The 10,273-nt window shown below is 37.2% G+C and overlaps 1 pseudogene; it reads left to right on the top strand.

Moving 5' to 3' along the window:
* The first annotated feature begins 881 nt into the window (after positions 1 to 881).
* LOC139982475 (uncharacterized) lies at positions 882 to 9,783 on the top strand (annotated as a pseudogene).
* Positions 9,784 to 10,273: the final 490 nt, after the last annotated feature.

Genomic DNA, 10,273 nt, shown 5'->3' with positions numbered 1-10,273 from the left:
AATCTTGAGTTATCTTTACATTATAGACAGAAGCTGAAAGACACAATTGAATTTTGATACTGAAATATGTAGGGTCATTTGACATGGTTTAGAATGCAGTTTTTAGGGTTGTGCACAATAGAGAGAGCAGAAATTAGTACTTAGATATGACTAGAATGATATGTCGCAATCTGTGTGGTTCAAAGAATAGAAAAAAAGGCAATAGGCCACTTAATAAAAATTATATCATAGCAGCTTACAAAAATCAGTGAGAGACCTTTGGTTTCTGTTCTTGAGATGTTAAATTATGCAATCAACTTAAGTATGTTTATACAGTGGCATATATCTAAAATAGTTGACCTCTGGGACAAAATCTTTGTTTGTCATTTCTGCAAGGAATGTCATCCTGGTGTTCTCCCCCTTGAGAAATTTTTGTCTATCTTTAACATTGTAACAGTGCCAGGATGCCATGTCGCCTCAGGAATGTACCTCTCTTCTCTGAGAAATTTATGTTTACATAGGTGGGTGGCTTAAATGCAAAATAGTTGTAAAGTCAGATCAACTGTTCTATTGTCTGCGGAAATTTCCACCCTCCCCTTGATACCTCTTAATATTCCACTGTGTTTATGTATTTTTTTTTTTTTTTATCATAATACAATATTTCCCCTTTGGTGTATTCTATTTATCAAATTCCTAAAAATAAATTTAACGTAGTGTGAACACTGTCAGATTCATTCATGTTAACGATAATTGAGAACAGATATGTATAAATATTTATGTGGTAGACTTCAGCTGATGCCTGTCGTTGTAGACATGTACTTCTACATTGGAAATTTTAATAATCGATCCAGTGTCTTTTTCTGTAATTTTTTTCCGAATGCTCCCCCACAGTTTACAGCAGACTATCACGCCTCTTCCACGTGGGACCCTCTTTCATATCATACCCCTAACAAATGAACAGAAAAGTGCATTTTGTGAAAATTGTCAATACACTGCAGCAATGTTCGTTGTTATTATGTTAAGTGGTACACCTGAACAAACTGGAAAATGTATTAGATGTTATATGTATCCCTTGAACATAACGTTGAGTACTGTAATTGCTTTACATATATTTTGTAGGCAATGTAGTGTACCGCAATATTTAATAGAAATACACTGTGCAATCATAACACCAAATCATACATATTTATCACGGTAATAATTAGCAGAACTGGTACATGTACAAAAGGTACGAATGACAACTATTTCAGCTGCTATGTCAATGCAAAGCTTTGGAGCAAGCTCCTGTTTGCGTATATGAACTGTGGCTGTACTTCTCACTATTTTTAGTGAAATGTTGGTGTTTTTATATCATTTACTCATTATGGAGTATTTACCCAGCAAATAGGACGATGATTGTAACAGCTGAATATTAGTTATATCTAGTACCACTTTATACAAAGATGATGTCATAAATCCACACAGTGTTTGTTAACATGTAATGACTAAAAGAGTAAAATTCAATATTCCATATTTCATTGAGTCTTATTAAAAAAAAAATTCATTTCAGCTTCCCAGAGAAACTGCCAATAGATAGGGATGCACCGGATCCAAATTTTTGGATCCAGTCGGAACAGGATTTTGCCGGATTGTACATGAAATCCGGCCGGACCGGATTTTTTCCTTACACAAAAGAAACTCACTAATAAGAAGTAAAAGTATGAAACAAGGAGGAAATGTTAGGTGAGGTATACGCATGTTATAAACAAGGGGAAGTTAAGACCCCATTTAGTGCGTCAGACCATTGAGAAAATTAAATTCAACATGTTAGACCTAATTTTTCCTTATTTTGAATGTTTTTATTACTTTTGGAAATAGTTTACATTGATTTAAGTTAATACCAACACTTTTTTGAAGCAATAATTCAGGCCAGATTTTGAAGAAGATCCGGCCGTATTTTGACAAATATCCGGCCGAAACCTGAACCGGATAATTGCTCACTATCCGGCCGGATAGTCCGGCCGGACCGGATATCCGGTGCATCCCTACCAAGAGATGGGCTCAGAGAAATGTGGCCGACAGTAGCAACGAAAATTCAATTGCTTCCGAAAGTTCGGAAGAATTTGTTGGTCAGTTATCCAATCATGTTTATTCCTGCATTGTGTACATACTAGTGCTGCCACAATTTGTATTTTTAGATGTCGATATTGCCAGCTATTCTGTGATAATAACCCTGAAGCCTTACTAGGCTTACAGCCCTTGACCTGCAGAGTAATAGTGAAGTTGCCATCCAAAAGCCAATTCTAGGCCTTATATAGACCTATACTTTCCTATAACTCATACCAAGTCTTAGTTCGTAAACTATCCATTTATTTCAAAACCAATACTCCCGTGGACAGAGAGCAAAAATAAAAGATGTAAAGGGAATAAGGGATGACAAATTTCTTTTTACATCACCGGACCCTACCCATAGTAGGCTGCCATGGGAGTTGAGTCAGTGGCTAACAAATACCTCTTTCTAATTAAAAATGTAAATCTTCAACTGCCATTATAGAGTTGACTTTAACTTGAATTAGGAGTTATACTAATTAAGCACTGAAGCTTTATTTTGAAATGAAACTCAAGTCTATTAATAGTTCCAAACATTTCAACTTTCGTATATGATGTGGTTTACACAGTGTGTGTGTGTGCACAGACCTGAGCTTAAGTTCATGCACAGAAGTGTTTCTGTCATTGCATGGCCAGTTAGTCTGCACAAGTGGAGCATAGTTATATATGTCATATGTAGGCAATCCAAGATTGCAATTTGAACCTTATTTGGAATATATCTATCCAATTTCATCAGTTTCTCCAAAAACTCACACATTTTTGAACATTAATGAAAGACTGGTAGTGCAAAATTGTTTTATGTTTTAGATTTAAAATGAACAGTCTTCTGTACAATTTTTAATGTCATTGGCAAGACATTTCAGCTGACATACTGGACTTTTTGATGGAAGTGCTTCCCTTTGCATTGCTTTCAAGTCTTGAATGAAGAAAATAACTTCATGTGTTGTAACATATAGGTAGAATTTGCGGTACTGTTAAGAACCCTTATGGAAGGAGTGTGCTGTATATAGTGTTAGGTTGATAACTGATGTCCCTGTTTTCGTGGCTGAAAGGGATTGTGATTTGACTTTGAACTCAAAGTTCATGACTCGTAACGTGCACTCTCAGCCATCAAAACATTCCCCACAGCAAATAAATTCAAAGACATTATAAGTGCAGTGGTGTTGTGGCTCAATCATAGGCAGATTTAAGAAACTATCGATATCTTGGACAACTTGACAATGGTTGTCATAAAATAGCAGTTTCTTTTAATATGCTATTGGCTAATTTTGTTGTAAATATTCAATTCCTTTGTTATTTTCAGGGGATACTCAGTTGGAAGAAGAGAGTGACATGTCTGAGCTTAAAGCAGCATTTTGCGTTGGGTCGTTTTTTCCCACCTTTTTAACATGTGCATCGATTTTTTTACATGTATCAATCATAAAATAGTCAACTAAGATACCATCCAAGTTTCACCATGCCAAGAGCGTTAATTAGCGAGTAATTAACGATTTATGTCGATAACGAGTAAGAGTGTCCACGACAAAGTTTTCATTTCTCCAAATCCACTAGTTTGAATTCCACCAATCAGTGAATAGTATGTATATTCTTGAGCCGTTGCTTAAAATAGATTCATTCACAACAACCCGAAAAAGTTGCGTGTGCGTGGGTATCACAGACATACCAACTCCCTGGAAATACACTGTACAAACTAAAGCATTGCATTGTAGTACGTATCGATATACTGGGTTGCTTTCGACTCCGGCAAAGTGAAAACTTATTCTATCATGGAAGCGAACTTACAGAAGCGCGCAAAAGGAAAATACAAGAGTTTGAAGAACCTTACTTCACCGGAAAAGAGAAAGTGGCGGAAGGCTCAAAAGCAAAGGTATGAAGCCACCCGTATTCACCTAGGGAATCAAGTAGAAAGATGGACCGAACTGAAGGAGAAGTTGGGGCTGAAGAACGACACAGAGGTCGCTCGATATTTGCTAGATAGGTGAGTAATCTCTTCCTTGCTACGACATAAAAGTTCTAGAATTCATTGAATCTAAGGCATACCTGCAAATTCTTGATTGGTGAAACAAGAAAAGAATATCAAACTGCCGGTGTATTCATACGACTTCGTTACTAGACCTAAGCCTTTGGCCTAGGCTACGCCTGCCTAACCCGACTTTAGAACGTGAACAGAGCAGTTTAGGTTTAGTATTTGCTGTTACGACCGTTTATGCTTGAACGTTTATACGCACGCTCGACAACGGAATGAATTTCTACCAAAAATTTAGAAGGATATTCTCTTCAGAAACAAGGAAAAATAAAAAAGTAAAAGAAGAAGTGTCCTGGTATAGGCTAGTTACCTTTCTGTTTCGTAAAGGAACATAGCCTATGCATGGTGACCATGTTTTTTCATGCTTGGAAGTTGACAAAAGCAGGTGCACTTTGGGCTAGGCTAGAATCCTTTAACATCTTATTGATCTTAGAAGCTAGGGTGAGAATGTTAACAGCCAAAATGATATATTATTCTCACCAGCAACTACGAATTTTGTACTCATAATCCTCATATGAAGACCTTCAGTTAACTTTACCTCAATGCAGCCACAGAACAATGTAATGCAATTGCCTATAATATTGGTAACAAATTCAATTTTAAGTGCTATGAGAAATTGTGTTTCAGTGCCCAAGATCAGTGAAGGATCGCCATAGTATTTGCTTGTAAAAGTGTTTGGTTATTGACTCCAAACCGTGGTATCAACATAGGGAATCATAGCAAGAACAAAGAGAAGGGAAATGTAACAATAAAGGTCTTTATTCATGAAACCACCCTGTTGATAAGCAGCATTGCATAATGAATGCACAGTAACTCTTGTGGTCAAGGATATCATTCAAGAGATTGAGTCTCTCTTTATGTGGTTTGAGATTGTACACTACAGTATGTTTACAGTCTTGTCATCATTGTCAGCTCTAAACAGGATGTTGTGGCCATTCATTGTTGCTTTGTACCCTTTTCCCCATTTGTTTAATAAGCCAGGTTAATTTCAAGCCTGTGAAAGTTGTAATAGTGGTTTCAGATTTATTATTTTCAGTTTTGAGAAAGCATGACAATATACTGTAATAGAATTTACCATAGAAGAACGAAGCAGTGTCCCATTAAGCTGACTGTATATTCCCAGTTATTCAACAAATCCCATATCCTAATATCTTTGTTCCAGTTATAAATACATCCTCCCTCGCAGTGGCTTCAACGGTGATATCTACAACTAATTAGCAATTTGAGCGGCAAGACCAAACAACAAAGTCACTTACTCACAAATATCTTTATTATATCTGTATTAATAGCTTGCTGAAGCAATCTCTTCATAGATACATCTCATTGCATTATGTTTTAGATATTGTGATATAGTTAAGACAAGTGCACTTGCTTGTATTGTTCTAATATGTCACACAAAAGCTGAATTAATCCAACAATAAATGATAACAAGGAAATCAAATTTCATGATGTAAAAATTACACACTCCAGTTAAAATGATTTATTGTGGTGCTTGAGTTTGCCAGACTTTTCTTTGAATTCTCTAATGTATTATTCATATACTCCAATATATTGCTTTCGCTGCAGTGTTATCTGTACATGTATTTTTACTTTCAGAGTTGACTCTGCATACTCTCCTTGCAAAACACCAAACATAGGCCTGATGACATCAACACCTGTGGTCAAGTATGTCTGCTTCAAGTGAAGATGCACTGCCAGCTACAACACCATTTTTATCTCGAGAAACATCATCCGCTGACCAACTTAAGTATGCATGTTTGGATAGTTATGAAAAATGCAGAAACCTTTCTTGAACATTTTGCAGTTTATGTGGTGCTGCAATCAAGTACCTAAGCCTTGTCAAGTTATACCCAAAGGCGATGTGGTTCAGTCTCCCACATTTCAAATTTTCGGGTCCATGTAATCCTTTTTCAATAACCTGGTGCCCTTGGTTTTGTATTTTCAACTCCTTTGGGGTCACTCATTACGACAGATATTCACATTTACATTCATTGCTTTTACATATCTTGCTTGTGTAACAAAACAGTTTCAAATGCTTTCATATGCAAACGTCTTAGCCCTGGGTCAAGCTTTTCACAGTAAGACTGTGACTTTTACACCCAAAAAATATATGGATATAAAAATGTTACCTTAGATGATTCCAATATGTGTCAGAGAATTTAAATTGATATTACTTTTTTTTCAGTTTCAGTTTTGACTACACTGATGTTGGGGACTACATCATTCCACATGATACCCCAGGCTCAATTGACAGGGACTCTGACCCTGACTGGGATTCTGGTGAAGAAGATGCCGACTCCTCTGACATGAGTGTTGATCTCAACGTTAGGTATGTCTGCTTCTTGACTTCAGCCTCAAATCTGATATATATCCGCTCCTTTTTGTTGGAATAAAAGAGAATCAGGGCTAAATTAATGCCTTTATTAAATGCACATGTCAATTTTATTTTTCTCTTACAGTCATCCAGAACAACCAGCAGATTTGGACCTGGACACCATTCTTTCCTTTGCAGAGACTGATCAGTCTAAAGATCAGGATGTAGATGATGGGACAGGTTCTGAGGCATGTGCAGAAGATACTCTATTCATAACTTACAAGGAGTCCCTTTTGCAACTACTAAAGGATTGTAGACCTAAGTCTTGTGTTAGAGAATCTTGCCAGTCTCCTCCGCAAGAGGTCACAAAATTTGTTGGAACTGCTGTTGGTGTGAAATGGGTTCGTGTCAGTCCAGATTTGGCTACTATATTTAAGTTATCCCTCAATTTAAATTATTTCTCACCAAAGGCAAATAGCATCTTTGCCTTGGAGGTGACACTTGCTTATAGACAAGATAACTAAAAAAGTAAACATTACTTGAACTTGGTATATGTGTAACCCTTGGTGAGTTGGTGATCCTTAGTAAGTTTCATGGATGTCGAAGGTCATTTGAGGTCAAAATTACACAACTCTGTAAATACTGTATCATAAAACTGAAACTTCACTTGGTACATCTTTAAGTGCCTGGTCAGTAGATGATCCCTTTTGTTTTTCATGGAGATCAAAGGGCAACTGAGGTCAGAGTCCCTAAACCTTGTGAACATGATATCTTAAGCAGGTAAAGTTGCTTGACCTTCCAAAAAAAACCTTGGTACTACTGTAGCCCTCGGTAGTTAGAGGCTTATTTGCTTGTTAATATTTTTTTTATATATATTTAGTTCTCACTTATTTTATTACTACTTCTTTTGTCTCTTTTCCAGATTTGTGCTCATGGACACGTGAGCAAGATTTGGCATTCTCAGCCAAAGCTTAAAGGGAATAATGCGGGAGACATAGCAGTCCCAGCTGCAATTATACTGTCTGGAAATAACTACGCAAAAATCAAAATGATGTTTAGGTTTATGAACCTTGGTATGTGCCACTCTGCTCTCCACAGTTATAGCCAGAGGACTTACACCTTTCCGGCAATTGAGGCGCACTGGAAACAGCTTCAGACTGAGCTATTACTTGCAAGGAAAGGGAAAACAGTAATTATCGCTGGTAAGTCGTGTAATTAATATTTTACAGCCCTGCATGTCAGGGGCATATATAATGGCAATTTTTTCATGATTTACATAATTTTACTGTTTAGATATGTGTTCATGATTATGTGGTACTTCTTCAACAGGTGACGGAAGGAACGACAGTCCTGGGCACTGTGCACAATACTGCACCTACAGTGTAATGGATTATGAAACCTGCGATATACTGGACATTCAGGTTGTTGACAAGAGGGAAGCTGACTTAAAGTCGACCAACATGGAAAAATTGCTTTCTTACGAGCACTGGAGACGCTAGAGAAGAGCGATGTAAAGGTTGAGGAAGTAGTTACAGATGCTCACCCACAAATTAAATCTTACCTAAGTAAGCAATTGATGTACTTTCGTAGGCTTGTTGATGGCACAATATTTTTCATGTGTGTGTGTATGTTCACATATACTTGTCTTATGACTGGTTGTACTAAACACAAGGAAAAATAATATTGCTTTGTAAGCTTTCATTTAGAATAATGTTCATTTGCAGATTTTTTAATTCTTTATCATACTGAGTTACCAAGACACGGATTCCATTGTCACCCACATGGTATATTTGAAATTTTTCTTTTCTGTCTACTGTACAGAGGGTCTTGAAGGAACCACTCATTCGTTTGACGTTTGGCATGGGCCAAAAAATATTGGCAAGAAATTGAGTGAGGTAAGTCCGATTGCCTTGTGTTTCATATGTCAACATGATTATTTTTTCTCTTTTGATCTAAAAATAATGTACCTTAAACACATCCTGTTGTTACCTGTTTTCTCTTCAGGCAGCAAAAAAGGCAAGGAACAGGCCACTCATGCCATGGATTAGTGACATAACAAGGCACTTTTGGTACTGCTCACAGCATGCAGATGGAAGTGCAGACACATTTTTTGTAAGTTAAATATGTTCTTGTGACTTAATAATATTACATTCAAAACATGCACTTCAGTCATAAACGTTTTAACTAAGTTAGGCAGCCAGTATAAATACTTCTTGTGATGGAATTCTGCTATACTTTCTATTTCACCTTTATCCTTGTCATGTCATGATCTCTTCTTTCCTTTTAAGGCAAACTGGAGAGGAATTCTTCACCACGTTGATGGAGATCATGAATGGGCTCTAGGTGATGGAGTTAGTCCAGCATGTTGCCAGCATGGACCTTTACCAGCTAGTCAGAAGGACCTTGAACTAGACTCTCCTGCACATGCAGCACTGAGAGAGATTGTGCTTGACATGAATCTTATAAGAAACATCAAATACTACACGAAGTTCAGGTACTGGTTTTGGTGCACAAATCTTGAATATATGTTACCCTTTTGTTAGGATATTGGTAGATATCTTGCACATGCCCTGCCACGTGGTGAAGTAATCAATGATGAGCAGCTAGAAGTATGAAAATACTTTCAGGCTAGTTGCAGTGGAAATTTCTCCTTAAATTATGGAATATTCCTTCATATCACTTTCAGACACACATCAGCACTAGAAAATTTCCAGAGCCATGTGCTAGTTTATGCTGCCAAGCGGTTTGCCTATGGGTAAGTATGTTGTCCAAGATTTTGATTTCTGCTCATTTATTATGAAATCTCATTGAAATCATGTAATAATCATGTATGAAATCATGTAATGTTTCAATTCGTAAATTTTTTTTCAGCCCTCCTTCGTATAAGGCTAGAAATTTGTTAGCTGGTATCGACTACCAACACCACAAAGGAAGACGACAAGCAGAAAGAGATGGGGAACCTGTGTAAGTTACATACTGTACTATCATCACATCACTCTCCTTTATTAAGGCCTGCAAGTACAGAAATATGAACTGATATGTTTTGTTTCATTTTCTCTTGCAGTTTCACAAGAAATTATTCCAAATCTGCAGGTAGATGGACCTGTGTCCCAGTCATGCAAAAAAAAAACCTTCAAGTACATGCCAGAACTAATGAAAGATGTATTTAGAAGGAGGCTCATTGATAATAAGTCCCAACGAAGTCATGTGGTTTTGGCAGAAGATGACCCCAGGCGCATCTCCGGGACTATACGCCCAAACCAACCATCATCTGTCCATCAACTTCTTGAAAATCACAAGAGCAGGATGGAAGCAAGTTCATCTCTTTAATCTTAGCCATCACTCAAATGTTTTATTTTTTTCAGGTTGGGGTGGGGGGGGGGAATTGTTACATGTTGTTGTAGTGGACGAATATGGTTCCCAAAGCTTATGCTCAAATGTTATGGGAAATAAATGCATTGTGGTTCTACTGTACCATAGTTTGTTACGAATCTGTCATTATTTGTAATAAGAGTATGTAATATATGTACAGGAAAAAGTATTAGAATACTGAGATGTGACCAGCATTGCATTCTCGGCCGTTCTTGGCCTAAAGTTAATGTAATATATCACCATGTTAAATCGTTCAGCTCCCACCCTCCCCCCCTCCTGATTTTTGCAGATATTGCGCATATGCTCTCATTTTGAACCATTTTACCTCCCCCAAGAAAAATCACCTTCCTGTGCATGCAGTGTGTTACAACTGTATGACAGCAAAGCTCCCCTTAATTAGGAATCTTCAAAGGATTTTCATTGTGTAACCTTCATGACCTGAACTCAACTTTGATCTCCCCAAAAAACAATAAGCTTCTTCTCCTTATGTTTTT

This window comes from Apostichopus japonicus, chromosome 16, assembly GCF_037975245.1.
Source record: "Apostichopus japonicus isolate 1M-3 chromosome 16, ASM3797524v1, whole genome shotgun sequence".
NCBI classification, from domain to species: Eukaryota; Metazoa; Echinodermata; class Holothuroidea; order Aspidochirotida; family Stichopodidae; genus Apostichopus; species Apostichopus japonicus.
The sequence above is the reverse complement of the archived record's forward strand: the minus strand, read 5'-3'. Positions and strand labels throughout refer to the sequence as shown.